The sequence below is a fragment of the Corythoichthys intestinalis genome, chromosome 13 (genome assembly GCF_030265065.1).
Source record: "Corythoichthys intestinalis isolate RoL2023-P3 chromosome 13, ASM3026506v1, whole genome shotgun sequence".
Classification (NCBI taxonomy): Eukaryota; Metazoa; Chordata; class Actinopteri; order Syngnathiformes; family Syngnathidae; genus Corythoichthys; species Corythoichthys intestinalis.
The window spans coordinates 14,854,587-14,871,960 of NC_080407.1; the positions used below are offsets into that span (position 1 = coordinate 14,854,587).

General features: G+C 42.4%; 1 protein-coding gene across 2 annotated transcripts in view; it reads right to left on the reverse strand.

Annotated features, from left to right (window-relative positions):
• LOC130928701 (synapsin-3-like) overlaps window positions 1-17,374 on the reverse strand; it is a 383,502-nt gene that overhangs the window by 344,880 nt on the left and 21,248 nt on the right. For both annotated transcript variants that reach the window (XM_057855415.1, XM_057855416.1), the window contains exon 3: window positions 148-251. The gene's annotated coding sequence lies outside the window, so the exon portion shown is untranslated. The remainder of the gene's footprint in view (window positions 1-147; window positions 252-17,374) is intronic.

A 17,374-nucleotide genomic window follows, 5' to 3' on the forward strand; every position in this document is an offset into this window, starting at 1 on the left:
ATAAAAAATAAATAAATAAATAAAAATCAAATTGTGAGATTGCTAACAAGAGCTGACTGATGGCAAAATGTAATTTCTTCAGCGAAAATGATGTCATGTCTTTCCTTACGACGGGCCTCCCTCCCGAGAGTTGCGGTGTAGCCTCACCTGATTGTTTTTCACCTTGTTTACGGCTGTGCTCCGGCCTCCTTCTCCCAGCCTGCATGGACCTGTCTCATTACGTCCATCTCAACGAGTCACTCAGCCGAAATCTGGAAGGGAGGGGGATACAGGGAGGGGGTCATCCAAGGACAGGTAAGAAAAGACGATTAGAAATAAATGAATATACTGTCGGGAACACAGTGTAAATCTGTCTTGGCGAGAGGTAAGAAATAGTGTGAAAATCACAAGTGAAATGTAAATTCGTGTGGAGCAGGACGGGAAGGGCAAAGTAACACCTGACAAAGTGCACCTCTTGCTTTAAATCAAGACGGATGTGTCGCCTGGAGAGCACACCGTTTTCACAGCGCCCACCCTCTATAAGTAGGCGCTCTTTGAACCTCATTTGTAGCGCTCCGCGGCCGACATATGGCTCAGCGTGCCGGCTCCAGCTCGGTTCAAAGACCTCGGTCCGAGATGCGGCCGCACAAAGGTTCAAACGGAGGAGCGGGGGAGGAGCACAAGGGCCCTTGCCCTCCATAGCGGTGCTCCCCTGAGGGGAACCGCTCACCACGTCTTGCAAACTCTTGCAAAATGCAAAACTAATCCAGCCGACGGGACTGAGTACAACAAAAGCCCCCCCGAGAGTTTGAACGCCGGCCTTGACAAACAGTCGTTCTTTATCAAGGCCATCAAAAGATATGTCATTCCAGAATTGGAGGACATTTTGGCTTCAAAATTCTTGGAAAAATAGGACTTCACATAAAATAGGACTTCATATCTCTGGTTTTCTGCAACATATTCATCAATTACAGTTAAAAAACAAAACTAAAAAAATACTTGATTCGCCTACTTTACATATCAATTGTAAAAAAAAAAAAAAATAATAACAATAATGGTTACAAATAACAGGTAACATGGGTGCCAAATGCCAAGCTAAAACAAAGATCGCAGTTCAGCTCCAGTGGTATGAAAAAGTATCTGAACCTTATGGAATCACATTTCTGCATAAAACCACCATCAAATGTGATCTGCTCTTTGTCAAAATCACACAGATGAAAAAAAAAGTGTCTGCTTGAACTAAAACCACACAAACTTTGATAGGTTTTCATATTGTAATGAGGATAGCATGCAAACAATGACAGAAGAAGAAAAAAAATAATGTAAACCCCCTGCCTAAGGAGACTTAGGCCATGTCCACACGTAGCAGGGTTTTTTTTTTTTTTTTTTTTTAAAACGAGGATTCTGCCCCAATATGTCGGGGGAAAATAATTGCGTCCACACCTGCACGTTTGTGTAGGAAAAAAAAACCAAAAAAAACACAGCCAACCGTTTTCATTCATTTTTAAGTACATTAAAAATAATATAATTGTCCAAAATACCCATTATTCAATAAGAAGCACAGCAAGAGTTTGTAAAAAAATAAAAATAAAAAAAATGAAAGCAAACAAGCGCCAATTTAATATACTCCAAATGTAAAAATTGGTCTCATGTAGGGCTGCAGCTATCGAATATTTTAGTAATCGAGTAATCGACTGAAAATTCTATCGATTAATCGAGTAATCGGATAAAACAAATATATTTTTAGGTGAAGAGCAATTATAGATATACATGAGAAAACAAGACATTTTATCATTTTCAGTCAATCAATGTCTTTATTTTTTATGTATATTGTTGAAAACAGCCAACAATTGCATCTCAGATGTAACTAGAATTTTAAAAAAATGACTAATTCACTGCTTTTACTCAAAAAACCTTTAGATCTTATTTTTAAAAAGTATATATATATATATATATATATATATATATATATATATATAAACACACCTAAAAATGCCTTTACGCTTGATAACACACATCACTTAAAAGTTAGGATTTTTTCCCACGTTTTTCAATTAAATTTCTATTTGTGTCAAGCCATTTTTAAGTTCTAGTTAAGTTTTAAGTTAGTCTAAACTGTAAGTCCTGATAGGATTTTGAGTTTTTGCACTGTTCAAAATAAATGTATGATACAGGCTGTATTGGAGCACATCAGGGACTAGTGCTACTTGGTGTTTTATCCAGCAATGATTACTGAGCTAAAATTGATAGTTAGCGTTATTGAGTTTTTATTTCACACCCTCATCACTCCACAACGCTATGTTATGTTATAGCCTGTATGTAAGACACGTTAGCCACGCATCGAAAGCGGTCTTAATTAATTGAAACCTAGCCCTCCGCAGTGCTAACGTAAGGTGAGCTAGTAGTGACAGTAACGTTAATCTTATACAGTATATTAGCGTTTAGCGCTCTGTATTAGCACTTAGCGCTCTACTGCTTTAAGATGGCGGCTGTTTGCTAACGCTGCCCAGACGCGGCCTAGTCTGTCATTGCGCATCTAGTTCAACATACATGTGATCTCTATGAGACTCACTGGACGCCACCTGCAACTAACGTAGCATGAGCGGGCTAGTATTTAGCAACGTCGGCGTCGTTTGTAGCGGTTGTCGGCTGCAGTAAGTTTTTTTTTTTTTGCTTCTTCCTCTACGCACGTGACATCAGCGCGTTGTCCCGCATTAAAAGTAGTCCGAGCAAAACGTGATGCTTAGAGCTGTCAAAATAAACAATTACTCGAGGTGAATAAAATTACTCGGATCAGTTTTTAAACTCGAGTTACTCGAGTTGCTCGAGTATTCGTTTCAGCTCTAGTCTCATGTGTGACGCGAGGACAGCCAGTGACGTAAATCTTCGGTTACCAGTGTCCACATGATGGAGCCACAAACGCAGAATTCGCACTTCTTCACTTTGCTTGTCGTTCTTAAAAACTGGTTAAAATGTGTGTGTGGATGATAGGCCTATCTGTAGAAAAATATCTTTGTTTTTGCCAAATACCCTGCTATGTGTGGACATGGCCTTAAAGAGCATTTGAAACCAACTTTTACCAAAAAATTCAAGTCAGGTGTGTGCCAATCATTGATGAGTGGTTTAAAGCTGCCCTGCTCATTATAAAAAACACACCTGGTAAGAATTGTCTTGATGAGAAGCATTGTCTGATGTGCATCATGGCTCGGTCAAAAGACCTGTCTAAAGACCTGCGATCAAGGATCGTTAATTTGTATAATGCTGGGAACGGGTACAAAACCATCCCTAAAAGCCTGGATGTTCATCAATCAACAGTCAGATAAGTTGTCTACAAATGGAGAGTTTTGCACTGTTGCTTCTCTCCAAAGGAGTGGCCGTCCACCAAAGATTACGCCAAGAGTTCAGCACAAAATACTCAGAGGTTAAAAAGAAAAAAAAAGAAAAACGTGCATTTCTGCTAAAGACCTACAGAAGTCACTGGTACAGTCCAATATCTCTGTGCACACATAAACTATATGTAAAACTTTGGCCAAAAATGCTGTTCATGGGAGGACATTGTCATTGTTTGCATATTATCCTCATTGAAATATGAAAACCTACAAATGTTTGGGTGGTTTTAGTTAAAGCAGACTGTTTTTTCATCTGTGTGATTTATTAGATCACATTTGATGGTGATTTTATGCAGAAATGTGAGAAATTCCAAAACGTTGATACTTTTTCATACCACTGTAGCGGCTACTTCTGACCAAGCAGACATTCTTTTATTCTTATCATATGTATAACAGTGTTACATTTGTGTAAAACATTCAAGAATAACTGCTATAAAATGAAGCAAGGACATTAATTATCCATTTGGGGAAAACTGACAATTTCAAGTACCAGATTTTTCAGACTATAAGTAGCATCTGAGTTTAAGTCGCACCTGTGAACAGGTCACACCTGTGTACCTGTTAGTCACATCAGCTAACAATGTGCAATAGAGAGAAAAAAAAGTTGCGCCAGAGAATTAGTCACATTTGGGGGGGGGGGGGGGGGGGGGGGCATTTATAGGATAAAATCCAATACAGATAACAGATTTGTTGAAAGGGAATTTAAAAAAATAAATAAATAGAATGGAGAACGATATGCTGAATAAGTCTACAGCATGCTAACATTACATTACGTATAAACAACAAACTGAGATCGTGCCAGGTATGTTAAAGTAATTTAGCTATTTATGTAGTCTATAGTTATTCAGGTAACTATAGCATCATTTCTAAAATCTTCATCCTCGGTGTCACATTTAAGCAAATCCGCCAACTCCGGAGGTAGAAAGTACAGCGCTTCCTGTTCAACATCGCTTAGGTCAAACTCGATCAATTATTCCAGCCTACTGTTATCCTACACGCTAGCACACAGCCGCTGCTAGCTACCGCAGCTGTACTCATTCATTCGCTTAGGCAACGTGACTTAACTAAACTCGTTTCTAATGGATGTCGACTAGGGGTGTAACGGGACACAAAAATCTCGGTTCGGTACGCACCTCGGTTTTGAGGTCACGGTTCGGTTCATTTTCGGTACGGTAAGAAAACAATGCAAAATATAAATTTGCTAGTTATTACACACCTTTCAACAATAGGAACATTAGCCTATACAAAGCTAGAATTCTGCTCAAAAAGTTGCGGTATTTAAAGATAATCCAACAACAATTTGCCTTTCATACCCTGCGTATTGGTCAGCTTTCTTTCTGAAAGAAAGAAGGAAAAAGAAGTCCTGTGCTAAAGAGAAAAGCAATCCCAATGACAATGATTTTAACATGTATTTTACAAATGAAATGCCTCAATGAATCTTTTTTTCTTTCTTATGAACGGTTTTCAAAAGCTTTGTTTGTGGATTTTCTCAAGTTAAAGCGCCACACAGAAATTAATAAATTTAATTGTGTAAGTAGGATCTGTGTATTTTTCTTATTAATTACAGGTGTTTTAGCTCATTTCAATTTTTTATATTGAAATGGGCTATTTATTTTATCATGTATTTATATTTTACAAATGTGATGTAGTATTCATTTATATTGTATATTTTATGTTGTATAACTTTAGTTCCTATGTGAATATTAGTTCCTACTTGTTTTTTTGTGGTAGGAGGGTTTTGTATTGAACATGGGGCCGTGTTGGTTATTATTATAGCAGAGATGACAGCAGTAAGTCAACAAAGACAAGTCATCTGTGCCCCAATCTACCACTCAAGAGATCTGATGGACTCAAAAAGTGGGTTACGATTGCATTATAGTTTGAAAATCGACCGGATCCACCGTATTTTTACACGAGTGACTTCCAGTCTGCTCGATCCTAGCTAGTATTGACGCAGGAGAGTTGCGTCTTGCGTCAAATAATAGGCTCTGCCGTTCTTTTCGCGTGCGTCATATGTTGAGCCGCTTCTGGGACGCATCTAACACGCGGCCGCACTGCGGCTGGTGTGCATTAGCTGATTGACTTTAACGCCTGCGTTTCACTGCGTTCTCGCGGCGGCCACTTTGTCGCGCCGTTGACATTTCTGGGTTATACTGTCTTCCAGTGTTGGTACTCATTATAGTAGAGAAGACTGAGTAAATATAATCTACACAAAGAAACTAACCCAATCGACTCACTGCCTCGAAAAGGGTTACATTACGTCAGAAACTCGTACGGTACGCCTCCGTTCCGAATAGAGCACCACTTACCGAAACGGTTCAATACAAATGCATGTACCGTTACACCCTAAATGTCGACACACACTTTTGAATTGGATGCAGTATCTGTCTGAACCTGTTGCGCAACATTATCAATGACCTGAACAAGTTGGCTTTATTGCCCTGAGTCATAGATTTCGTAATATATTGACATGACATGGGGCACAGGGCCGATCCCTAGGGGGCCTATTTTCAAAAACTTCAAGTTCAAATATTTTCAAAACCAAAGCTACTACCGACCTTAAACCAAAACAGGCACCTACCTTATCCATATATGAGTCTCCATGAGCAGCGGCATCAAAAAAATCAAAGTCGTTCCCTTATAAAATCCCATTTTTTATATAAGCATAACAAAACTTAAAATGGCTATAAAATTCTCAGATTTTAATCTAGATACACAAAAATCACAATGCAGTGATAATCACCTATATTTTCAGGATCAATAGCAATATTTATCATATAAGTTTATGCCCAAAATAGCAAATCTTTTCAACAGCTAATAAATCACTCAATTTTCACATCAGAAACTTAATACTTGAGGAAAACATGCAGAATCAATTATAATTTCTAAATAGATTATTAATAAATTCCATATGCAACCACAACTTATTATAGAATAGAATAGCCCTTTATTGTCATTATACAGTTGTATAATTAGTTATATAGTTGTAGTGAATAAAGCGAGCGGCCGCCTGACAAACAGCTTTTCTGGTGAAAATTCATGTGAATAAACGCTTAAATCCTCGAATTCTTCATCGATATGGACGTTAAAAAAAGTCTCGATTCTGGGTTAAAAGCAAAGAAACCGTGCAGTTAGCGTTTATTTTACGTAAATATGTTGAAGTACAATGCTACTCTGTAAGTGAATGAGGCTAGCGGCCGGCCAGTGAATGAGACTAGCGGCCGGCTGATGTAAACAGAGCTTTTCTGATGAAAATTCTTGTGAATAAACGCTTAAAACCCCGAATTCTTCATCGATATGGACGTTAAAAAAAAGTCTTGATTCTGGGTTAAAAGCAAAGAAACCGTGCACTTAGCGTTTATTTTACGTAAATATGTCGAAGTACAATGCTACTCTGTTAGTGAATTAGGCAAGCGACCGCCTGATGTAAACAGCTTTTCTGGTGAAAATTCTTGTGAATAAATGCTTAAATTCTTCATGGATATGGACGTAAAACAGTCTCGATTCTTGGTTAAACTTTAAAAAAAAAACAAAAAAAACCGTGCAGTTAGCGTTTATTTTATGTAAAGAATGACGAAGTGTCAGGTCAATAAAGTTTTGAAGTCTATGCCTGAATCTAAAAGTGCACGCCCGATGGAGCTATAGTTTTGTATTCGATATCGGTATATTTGTGTTATAGATGCCATCTTTGCTGTGAAACTGTATGTATATCAATGCATAACTGGTTGGGTTTCCCTGACTTCTGCTTTAGGTCAAGTTTTTTTGTTGGGTTGTGTTTTGGCCCAACCTTGTCACTTTCGATGGCGAGCTACCCAATCACTAAATCGCGGTAGAACATTTATTTTTCATTCCTCGCGAACCCCCATCATTAAACTGTTTTTTTGGACACCACAAGTGCACTCGGTGTAAACAACTGATCCTTTGGACTGTTCTTTACTTCTGGACCACTTACACCTAGTGTGTTTTAAATATATATATATATCATTGAGATATCAGACCTGGTTATTCATAACAACTAGTATTCATTAAAACATATTACATAAAATACATATAATACCTTTAATTGCACTAGCATCTCATTTGTGAATTGTTCCATGCCTGGCTAAATATGTGATATTTAAAATATACATACCGTAATTTTCGGACTGTAAGCCGCTACTTTTTTTCCTCTCATTTTGAATCCGGCGGTTGATCATCAAGTGCAGTTTATTAGTTGAGTTATTTGGGTTAATGGGCAACACTTTGTTATAAGACCGTCATAATTATGACACTATCATGGGCATTACTCAATGCTTATGACAGCTGTCATTAAGTGTCATCCGGCAAACAATGTCACAAACTCCATTTATGTCCAGCTCGGATCTTTTACATCCATTAAAAGTGAGAAAATTTGCTAGATCACACAAAATGATGAATAAGTATAAGAAAATAAGTATTCATTCATGCTCAAGGCAGTGTCATGTCATAATTATTATGGTGTTATGACAGTCTTATGGTGTCGCTGTCAAAGTGTTACCAAATGCCATAACTAGCAATTAATGGAACAACTGGAACAGTAACTGTAGAAATAATTAGCATAGAACATGAATTTTGACCGTCATAATTACGACATGATTATGACACTATCATGGGTATTGATTAATGAATGAATGTCATTAGGTGTCACCAGCACTCTTTTGTCTTTTCTCCCAATTGTGACCAGCTCGGATCTTTTACATTTATTCAAAAGTGAGATAATTTGCTGGATGAGACAAAATAACATCCGTCATAAGCATTCATTAAAGCACATGGCTGTGTCTTATGACAGTTTTATAGTGCCACTGTCCAATAAAGTGTTACCAAATACCAATTAATGGAACAAATGTAAGAGTAGGCGCCGGGCAGGTGTGGGCATACTTATTGCCCCCCGGCTTGGCGCCTGTACGTTGGGGTTTACCCCGGTAGACGAGAGGGTAGCCTCCCTCCGCCTTCGGGTGGGGGGACGGGTTCTAACTGTTGTTTGTGCTTATGCACCGAACAGCAGTTCAGAATACCCACCCTTTTTGTAGTCCTTGGAGGGTGTGCTAGAGAGCACCCCTTCTGGGGACTCCCTCGTTCTACTGGGGGACTTCAACGCTCACGTGGGCAATGACAGTGAGACCTGGAGGGGCGTGATTGGGAGGAACGGCCCCCCCGATCAGAACCCGAGTGGTGTTCTGTTATTGGACTTCTGTGCTCGTCACGGTTTGTCTATAACGAACACCATGTTCAAACATAGGGGTGTCCATATGTGCACTTGGCACCAGGACACCCTAGGCCGCAGTTCGATGATCGACTTCGTAATCGTGTCATCGGACTTGCGGCCGCATGTTTTGGACACTCGGGTGAAGAGAGGGGCGGAGCTGTCAACCGATCACCACCTGGTGGTGTGTTGGCTCCGATGGCGGGGGAAGATGCTGGCCAGACCTGGCAGGCCCAAACGTATTGTGAGGGTCTGCTGGGAACGTCTGGCAGAATCCCCTGTCAGAAAGAGTTTCAACACCCACCTCCGGCAGAACTTCTCCCTTGTCCCGGGGGATTTGGGGGACATTGAGTCCGAGTGGGCCATGTTCCGCACCTCCATTGTTGAGACGGCCGATCAGAGCTGTGGCCGTAAGGTGGTTGGTGCCTGTCGTGGCGGCAATCCCCGAACCCGCTGGTGGACACCAGCGGTAAGGGATGCCGTCAAGCTGAAGAAGGAGGCCTATCGGGCCTTTTTGGCCTGTGGGACTCCGGAGGCAGCTGACAGGTACCGGCTGGCCAAGCGGACTGCGGCCTCGGCGGTCGCCGAGGCAAAAACTCGGACATGGGAGGAGTTTGGTGAGGCCATGGAAAACGACTTCCGGATGGCTTCGAGGAAATTCTGGTCCACCATCCGGCGTCTGAGGAGAGGAAAGCAGTGCACTATTAACACTGTGTATAGTGAAGATGGTGTATTGCTGACCTCGACTCGGGACGTCGTGAGTCGGTGGAGAGAATACTTCGAAGCCCTCCTCAATTCCACCGACACGCCTTCCTTTGAGGAAGCAGAGTCTGGGGACTCTGAGGTGGGCTCTTCGATCTCTGGGGTTGAAGTCACTGAGGCGGTTGGTAAGCTCCTCGGTGGCAAGGCCCCGGGGGTGGATGAGATCCGCCCGGAGTTCCTAAAGGCTCTGGATGTTGTAGGGCTGTCATGGCTGACACGCCTCTACAACATCGCGTGGACATCGGGGACAGTGCCTCTGGATTGGCAGACCGGGGTGGTGGTCCCCCTTTTTAAAAAGGGGGACCGGAGGGTGTGTTCCAATTATAGAGGAATCACACTCCTCAGCCTCCCCGGTAAAGTCTATTCAGGGGTGCTGGAGAGGAGGGTCCGTCGGGAAGTCGAATCTCGGATTCAGGAGGAGCAGTGTGGTTTTCGTCCCGGCCGTGGAACAGTGGACCAGCTCTACACCCTCAGCAGGGTCCTCGAGGGTGCATGGGAGTTCGCCCAACCAGTCTACATGTGTTTTGTGGATTTGGAGAAGGCGTTCGACCGTGTGCCTAGGGGAATCCTGTGGAGGGTGCTCCGGGAGTACGGGGTACCGAGCCCCTTGGTAAGGGCTGTTCGGTCCCTGTACGACCGGTGTCAGAGTCTGGTCCGCATTGCCGGCAGTAAGTCGAATTCGTTCCCAGTGAGGGTTGGACTCCGCCAAGGCTGCCCTTTGTCACCGATTTTGTTCATAACTTTTATGGACAGAATTTCTAGGCGCAGCCGAAGCGTTGAGGGGGTCCGGTTTGGTGACCTCAGCATTGAATCTCTGCTTTTTGCAGATGATTTAGTGCTGTTGGCTTCATCAAGCCGTGACCTCCAACTCTCACTGGAGCGGTTCGCAGCTGAGTGTGAAGCGGTTGGGATGAAGATCAGCACCTCCAAATCCGAGACCATGGTCCTCAGTCGGAAAAGGGTGGAGTGCCCTCTCCGGGTCGGGGATGAGATCCTGCCCCAAGTGGAGGAGTTCAAGTCTCTTGGGGTCTTGTTCACGAGTGACGGTAGGAGGGAGCGGGAGATCGACAGGCGAATCGGTGCGGCGTCTGCAGTAATGCGGACGCTGCACCGGTCCGTAGTGGTGAAGAAGGAGCTGAGCCGAAAGGCAAAGCTCTCGATTTACCAGTCGATCTACGTTCCTGCCCTCACCTATGGTCACGAGCTTTGGGTCGTGACCGAAAGAACAAGATCCCGGATACAAGCGGCCGAAATGAGTTTCCTCCGCAGGGTGTCCGGGCTCTCCCTTAGAGATAGGGTGAGAAGCTCGGTCATCCGGGAGGGACTCGGCGTCGAGCCACTACTCCTCCGTGTAGAGAGGAGCCAGCTGAGGTGGCTCGGGCATCTGGTTCGGATGCCTCCCGGACGCCTCCCTGGAGAGGTGTTCCGGGCATGTCCCACCGGCGGGAGGCCCCGGGGACGACCCAGGACACGCTGGAGAGACTATGTCTCTCGGCTGGCCTGGGAACGCCTTGGGATCCCGCCGGAGGAGCTGGTTGAAGTGGCTGGGGAGAGGGAAGTCTGGGCTTCCCTGTTAAAGCTGCTGCCCCCGCGACCCGACCCCGGAACAAGCGGAAGATAATGGATGGATGGATGGAATGTAAGAGTAACTGAAGAAATAATTTGCACAGAACACGAATTTTAAATTTACATCTGTAGCGTTGCAATGGCATGTTGGACGACAACAACAGTGTTGACAGCAGGTGGCAGCAGAAGTTGACTGTCTCCCCCATGGGAGCAGTGATGGCCAAATGAAGCTTCTTGAAGCTTTATGGTGGTTCATTTGGTGTTATGACAGTCTTATAGTGCCTCTGTCAAATAAAGTGTCACCAGTTAATATTTTTTGGTTTAAATATCCCATAAGTGAAGAGAGCTGCGGCTTATAGTCCAGTGTGGCTTATTTTCAGGTCAAATTTGGTTGGTGGCGGTTTATAGTCAAGTGTGCCTTATAGTCTGAAAATTATGGTACAACTAAATCAAACGATGTGATTCCCGGATTTTTGCTACCGTGATTAAAAAGGTTATGGTAACGGTCATTTGCAGGGTAACATGACAACAATAAGTACCAGAGTAAATCAGTGTAGCCAACTGAGTTGCCCCAACCTTGCGTCTAGAAGCGTTTCAGCACCAACTAAAAATGCGACCGCTTCAAAGTCTTAAATGCAAATATGTGCGTTTCCTGGCAGAACACCCTTGGGTGCATCGTTTGTAATAATTCTGCCAGTGTGTCAACAGCGTGACACCCCATCATGTGAATCCGTGTAGTTTTGACCTTTATCAACGAGCGAGGGTTTATCAACGCGCAACAGACCGTCGAAAGTCAAACGGAGGCGAGGCGAGGCGGGCTATCTCCCTAAAAGTAATACAGCTTGATCGTGTCATTAGACGAGAGTCAATTCGTCCTCGCCGTCGAGCGACTCCATGCGTCATGTTGACATTGTTTTCCGACGGCGCCGTGCATCAAGAGCCGTCTCCGGGCGCACGGATCATCGATCCGTCCTTTGGGTCCCTCCGAGGCCTTCGCTCAGAGTCCACGCGGCTGCGATTAGCTCGTCACTCTGCGCATTTCTGGAGCAGAACTAATCAGGCTGCAGAGCAGAGTTCGCGCGTGTTGTGTCGTGTCAACTTGTGCGGGAGAGCGACACGTTTGGATTTTCACCAGTTTTGAAATTGATCGAGGAGATTGAAGGGATCCAGGGGTAATTATTCAGCTGTTAACTTGTTTAGACAGGTGCATCCATCTGTTTGATATACTGTAGCTATACCTGGAAAATAGTCTTTCCTTTAATCACACAGAATTAAAACAAATCGACTCTCAGGTTTAAAAACTAAATGATTGAGTAGATTTAATAATAGGTTGAGATTATGCTGTAAATGCAGAGCAGCGGACTGAATCGGTAATCATATTTCTGTGACGGTAATGAACGTATGGGCGCATCTAGGTCTAAAGTTGTTTATTACTCTAGCAACAGCAGCTCTTATATACAGTATACTCAATACAAGGCAACTTGGAATGCAAAAAGCTGCCGTTGAAAGCGATAGATGTCCAATAATGCTAACATGCCTATAGTCAAATACGTGAATGACTGCTGCCTTGACAGAGGAACAAATTACAATGAGAAAATGACTGGTTTGACATATTTAAAAGGAACAATCATCCACAGTGAGCTACAATAACAATGCTAAGCTAGGGCTAAAGCTGACAAATGTGAGCAAGCTTGAAGAACTCTGGTTACGATGATGCTGATATGCTAGCACGCTCTCGCCAGATTCTTAACGGCTTGCGTTGACAGCCTGAACGATTTTTAATCAATCCAAATGTTCTATTTATCAATTCCATATTAAAATGTTGACACTTGTGGCCTATAGGGGTGTGACAAAATATTGAAATGGTGATATATCGTCATACTTTACATCCAAAAGGTTATCGATAGGCTCATTCCAAGAATCGAGGTATCGTTTTGAGAAAGTTCCATCATTTAAAAAAAACAAAAAACATAAGGAACCAACACGTTGCTACCAATATCTTACACCATTATACTGTAATTTTCACACTGTAAGGCGCACTTGACTAAGTCACCACTCACCAGATTTGGCAGGAAAACGACATTTCTTCCTAGATAAACCGCGCTGCACTATAGGCCGCAGCTGTCCTCACTGTATTATGGGATATTTACACCAAACATATTAACCGGTAACACTTTATTTGACAGTGGCATCATACGACTGTCATAAGACCAAATGAACCACCATGAAGCTTTGACCCCATAGGCTGCAAGGCTTCATTGCTTCAAGAAGCTTCATTTGGCTATCTTTGCTGCCCTCAGGGAGAGAGTCAACCTCTGCTGCCACCTGCTGTCAACACTGTTGTTGTCCAACATGCCTCCTAGAATGCATTGCCGAGCTACAGATGTAAATAACAATCAAAACTCATGTTCTGTGCTAATTATATCTTCAGTTACTGTTCCAGTTGTTTCATCAATTGCTAGTTATGGTGTTTGGTGACTTTATTTGACAGTGGCACCATAAGACTGTCATTAGACAGTCATAATTATGACATGACACTGTCATGAGCATTAATGAATGCTTATAACATGTCATTTTGTGTTATCAGGCAAATGATCTCACTTTTGAATGAATGTAAAAGATCCAAGCTGGATATAAATTTAGTGACATAATTTGCCAGCTGACACTTAATGACATAGGCATTCAGTAATGTCAATGGTAATGTCATATCATTATGATGGTCTAATGACAGTCTTATGACGCCACTGTCAATTAAAGTGTTACTTATTAACCCAAATAAATCAACACATAAAACGCACTGGACTATAAGCCGCAGGATTAAAAAAAAAAGGGGGGGGGGGAAGTAGCGACTTATAGTCAAAAATTATGGTAGTGTCTCAGTTAACTCTATGGCTGCCATTGACAGCGCTCGATGCCCAATCTATTAAGACAAGGAAGGGCGAATGAACATTTCGGGGCATTTACAGGTCAATTTCTGTTGCGTTTGAGTCACTGCCTATTAATTTGGGAAGTACCTGGGTCGCTTCCTGTTCTGTAACCCAAAATCAACAGGAAGTGACCCATAAAACGCCCCAAAATCAACAGGAATTGACAGAAAATCAACAGGAAATTACCGTAAATGATCCAATTACCTCGTTGCCTGGCATTGGCTGCCACTGACGGTAACAGAAGTGGGAGGGGCCCGTTTGTAGTGGGAGGGGTTTCGTTCGCTGCCACCCTCCCAGTTCAAAAGGATTGGACGTCTACTCGTGATAAACTTAAAGCAGAAGGATGAAAATTAAAATAGATTTTCCAACCAATGTATTTATTTATTATATACATTATTTATGTATGTACATTATTTATGTATGTAATTGTTGCATCGCCAGATCGTGAGATAATCGTTATCGTGAGCTTTGGATCACAAATCGTATCGTAAAGTACCAAGAGGATCACACACCTAGCGGCTTCGAGTCAAATGTGGCTTATTCGTGTCAGTGAATTTATTTTTAGAAACCTACCCCATTTTCCTGAGTAAGTCACAATTTTTTTTTTCATGGTTTGGTTGGGCCTGCGACTTGTTTTGAAAGTGTTTGCATTTAGTTTTATTGCTTTGGGTGGATACACTGTCCTCTAGTGGTAACAGCGAATATGACATAACTCATTTCACAGGGCTGAATCCAGCTGCTCCCTGTTAAGACCCAAATAAGCTATGTTTTTGTTTGAGCTAATGTTTTTTTAATGCATTCGTAATTTAGTTTATAGGTATATTTAGCTGTTTTATTGGGGGGGGGGGGGGGGGGGGATATCTGTTTGAATGATTTATTAAGAGCACTGAAAAAAAAGTTTGCATTTTATAGCATTTAAACTAGCGGACTTTTGCGATGTAAGTTAGCCAATTGTTGTTTTGTTGTAATTAGATCCTCATTAGGGCCCGAGCACTAACTGGCGTGAGAGCCCTCTTGGAATGCAAAGGATTATTATTATTTCTTCTTCATGGCAAATGAAAATGGCCAATTTGGAGGCTTTAACATATGCATAAACCCACCAAAATTTGCACATACAGGTGGCTTTGCGTAAATTTTGATAATTTTCTAACATTGCGAAAAAACGTAACAAAATCGCTCGGTGGCGTCGCCTTGAATTTTTCAACATAGACCGATGAAATTTGGGGTGTCCATACGTTGTGCAAAACCGCTCCAAAATGTCTCTTGCACCCATGTTACAAACCAAACAGAACATCGGGTATTTTGTATTGAATGTGAATTTTTTATCCATTTACAGGGTGCACATTTGAGACCTTGGTGCCTATTTAGTTGGATCCTCCTCAACATCGGTAAGACTGTTCATGAGACATAAGATGCTAAGTTTTCAAAATGGTGAGTTTTCATTCAAGGGCCTGATGTGGGCAGGGTGTCAAAGTGGGCCATTTTTTGGCAAAACACCAATATCAGTAAATGACTCATAACTCCCTGATCCAAGATCTTATCTTCTCATATCTGGCATGTACGTGAGGTATCCCAGCCTGAACACCACTGCATTCAAACATTACCCATTATCCCTGGCACCCCCTGCTGGGAACAGGAAGCACCCAATTTTTCAAGACAGGCTGCTACTGGAAGGGAAAAAATCAATTGATCTCAAACCTGCATCAAGGGAGCCTTAAGACATGTGTTCAGGTGCCTGATGAAAAATATTGAGGTTTGGTTGGAGCAGAGGGCTCCAAACAGGAAAGTGAAAATGACAACGCCATTTCTTCTCGCCACTAATTTTGAACAGTCATAACTTGGCATATATACTGTAAAACATATCTGCGCCAAATTTCCCATGATTGGTAAGAGTCGTACCCTCAAGGGTCCTGGAGGGGTCATTTGCTTCAACTCTGCAGCGCCAACTAGTGGTAACAGAAAGTCACTCATTTTACTTATACATACAGTACATGTCCAGTTCTTTTCAGATTGTTCATTGTAGTTACAAGACCTTTTGTAATAGTACATTTTAAGGCCAGTGTCCACACGTCTCTGTCTGTTGCCGTGACGACATTTTGCTCGCCATTAAAAGCAAGTAGATTTTTTTTTTCAGGGACTTAGGCAGCTTATAGAGCCATAAAACTTAGCACACTTGGTCGAACTGACCCAATTAGAAGATTCATTTTGGTATTTGAATAAGGGCGTCACAGGTCAGTAGCGCCTCCTGTTTTTGTAGGACAGTCTTTAATAGGGGCTTTTTCTCCTTGGTGTGGGAATCTTTCTAATCACAAAAAAAGAGGCGAGTTCCGAGAAAGTTGGGTTCCTTAGGAGATGATGAGAGGGGGACGATCTGCCACCACCCTGACCTGCGTGACGTCAGAGTTGCAGCAAACTGCGAGGGCCCGTTCAGTCCTGCTTGCAGGCCTAGTTGATATTGTTTTATACCAATTGAGGCTCAGCTCAGGTATTTCAATTTTTTATGTTCCGATTCTGATGACTGGATTATTCGAACTCACTAGCTCACTGATTAATCAACTACTAAAATAATTGATAGCTAGTTAACTTACCTATTTTGCACTTTGTTTCATAACTAATATAATGTATAATGTTAGAGCTGGGTCTGCGATTAAAAAAAAATGACCTCCTCAACATTCGACTTATACTCCAGTGTGACATGTTTTTTTTTCCCCTCCTGGTTGTGCGTTTTTAGCTGGTGCGACTTTTCATCAGAAAAATACGGTACTTGACTACAACTCTAAACAAACATAACGGCACTGCCATAAACTCCACACATCAACCTAAAGATGTTTGTTTTACCTTCTGGTAGCATCTAGGTCTAAACTTGTTTATTATTCTAGCAGCAGCAGCTGTTACATCTACTCCCTATGAGTCACGGTGACACCGAGGCAACCTGGGATGCAAAAAACCTAGGCGAAGACAAATTAAAAATGCACTTTCTCTTAATGCTCCACGCAAACATTTTCCTTTGGAACGAATTCATATACGGCTGTATGAAATATTAAGTTAATTTAAATATTTTACTACAAATAATGAGCGCTCTTGACCTCTGGATTTAAATTTAATCAGCGCATGCAGAATTGATTAGCAGCATTTTCCCTTGTCTGTCTGGGAAAAGTCCAGGAAGTCCAAGGAAGTGTAGCGTGGCATCGAAGTGAGAAATCCAAATTCATAGTGTGAGATTAAAAGAAGACAAAACATGTAAATGAAGTTTTTGGGGGGAATCAGATGGTTAAAATTGACTTTTCCACAACGGGTCGAGAAACAAATAGTGTGTTTGCGATGAGCTAAATAAGGCCAAGCGTGAAGAGTCTGACAGCCCCATCACAAAGAGGCATTACGCGCGCGCGTTTGAAGGTCGACCGCATGGCAAGGCGCCGTCTCCGCCGTCCCATTTGTCTACATTATTTGTCTTCGCTTCCAAATCGGCTGCAGGTAAAAAGTCATTTGGCGGCTTGTCATCCTCGCTCGCTTCCCTCTCTGTTGATATC